A 2,500-nucleotide genomic window follows, 5' to 3' on the forward strand; every position below is an offset into this window, starting at 1 on the left:
ATTCCCGCCCAAAAAGGGTGAATAGTCGGTTGGGCGGCAGCCCTGGTCGGTCTCTGCAGACCTGGAGGCTCGAGACGTTTGTTTGGAAAACTCACCAAGTCTCGATTCTGCCACCTCCTACCTCTGTGCAGATACCCCGCCAACCCCCAAGGACAGAAATGACAAGTGTCAAGTTGGCGGGGCGTCGGGCCACCTGCTGCCGGCCATGAGCATCCAAATCCCCGCAAAAGGGGCATTTTCATTTCTTCATCGGGACTTCCGACAATTGCCGAGGTTCAACTCATTAACGTTGTTCGCAGACACTTGCCAGAAAATGCAAGTGGCCACTTTGCCGGGCCGACTCGCTTGCCCAAGCGGGAAACCATCAACCGAAGGCCCGGTAAGGCGGCCGAATCTGACCTCATAGACTTCCACACAACGGGACTTTTGACTTTCCCGGCCGCGGGTGGCCTCCACCCGGCCTCAGCCATCAGCCCTGCCTGCCTCCAGCCGCCTTCTGGTTAATGAGTTATCCAGCCTGGCACTTCGGTTGCGCCAGCGAGACCAAGTCTCGGCTTTGGTTAATGATTTGAGCCGAACCGACCTGCCCCCCGCCACCGCGGGCTGAACTCGGCAAGGTCTGCCGATTTCCCGACTCCTTTCGGGGCCTAATCGGGTCGCGCGAGCCGCCTGGCGCGATCGGGGCCCATGCCCCGGCCTCTGCCAGGCCTCGGGCAGCCGCTTTTGAAGCCCGACCAAAAACCCGAAAAATGGGCAAAAAGGGAATAAATTCCCGCCCAAAAAGGGTGAATAGTCGGTTGGGCGGCAGCCCTGGTCGGTCTCTGCAGACCTGGAGGCTCGAGACGTTTGTTTGGAAAACTCACCAAGTCTCGATTCTGCCACCTCCTACCTCTGTGCAGATACCCCGCCAACCCCCAAGGACAGAAATGACAAGTGTCAAGTTGGCGGGGCGTCGGGCCACCTGCTGCCGGCCATGAGCATCCAAATCCCCGCAAAAGGGGCATTTTCATTTCTTCATCGGGACTTCCGGCAATTTCCAAGGTTCAACTCATTAACGTTGTTCGCAGACACTTGCCAGAAAATGCAAGTGGCCACTTTGCCGGGCCGACTCGCTTGCCCAAGCGGGAAACCATCAACCGAAGGCCCGGTAAGGCGGCCGAATCTGACCTCATAGACTTCCACACAACGGGACTTTTGACTTTCCCGGCCGCGGGTGGCCTCCACCCGGCCTCAGCCATCAGCCCTGCCTGCCTCCAGCCGCCTTCTGGTTAATGAGTTATCCAGCCTGGCACTTCGGTTGCGCCAGCGAGACCAAGTCTCGGCTTTGGTTAATGATTTGAGCCGAACCGACCTACCCCCCGCCCCCGCGGGCTGAACTCGGGCAGGTCTGCCGATTTCCCGACTCCTTTCGGGGCCTAATCGCGTCGCGCGAGCCGCCTGGCGCGATCGGGGACCATGCCCCGGCACCTGCCAGGCCTCGGGCAGCCGCTTTTGAAGCCCGACCAAAAACCCGAAAAATGGGCAAAAAGGGAATAAATTCCCGCCCAAAAAGGGTGAATAGTCGGTTGGGCGGCAGCCCTGGTCGGTCTCTGCAGACCTGGAGGCTCGAGACGTTTGTTTGGAAAACTCACCAAGTCTCGATTCTGCCACCTCCTACCTCTGTGCAGATACCCCGCCAACCCCCAAGGACAGAAATGACAAGTGTCAAGTTGGCGGGGCGTCGGGCCACCTGCTGCCGGCCATGAGCATCCAAATCCCCGCAAAAGGGGCATTTTCATTTCTTCATCGGGACTTCCGACAATTGCCGAGGTTCAACTCATTAACGTTGTTCGCAGACACTTGCCAGAAAATGCAAGTGGCCACTTTGCCGGGCCGACTCGCTTGCCCAAGCGGGAAACCATCAACCGCAGGCCCGGTAAGGCGGCCGAATCTGACCTCATAGACTTCCACACAACGGGACTTTTGACTTTCCCGGCCGCGGGTGGCCTCCACCCGGCCTCAGCCATCAGCCCTGCCTGCCTCCAGCCGCCTTCTGGTTAATGAGTTATCCAGCCTGGCACTTCGGTTGCGCCAGCGAGACCAAGTCTCGGCTTTGGTTAATGATTTGAGCCGAACCGACCTGCCCCCCGCCTCCCCCGGGCTGAACTCGGGCAGGTCTGCCGATTTCCCGACTCCTTTCGGGGCCTAATCGGGTCGCGCGAGCCGCCTGGCGCGACCGGGGACATGCCCCGGCCTCTGCCAGGCCTCGGGCTGCCGTTTTTGAAGCCCGACCAAAAACCCGAAAAATGGACAAAAATGGAAAAAATTCCCGCCCAAAAAGGGTGAATAGTCGGTTGGGCGGCAGCCCTGGTCGGTCTCTGCAGACCTGGAGGCTCGAGACGTGACTTTGGAAAACTCACCAATTCTCGATCAGCCACCTCCTACCTCTGTGCAGGTACCCCGCCAACCCCCAAGGACAGAAATGACAAGTGTCAAGTTGGCGGGACGGATTTGACTTCGG

Source organism: Pristiophorus japonicus, unplaced genomic scaffold (genome assembly GCF_044704955.1).
Source record: "Pristiophorus japonicus isolate sPriJap1 unplaced genomic scaffold, sPriJap1.hap1 HAP1_SCAFFOLD_1791, whole genome shotgun sequence".
NCBI classification, from domain to species: domain Eukaryota; kingdom Metazoa; phylum Chordata; class Chondrichthyes; family Pristiophoridae; genus Pristiophorus; species Pristiophorus japonicus.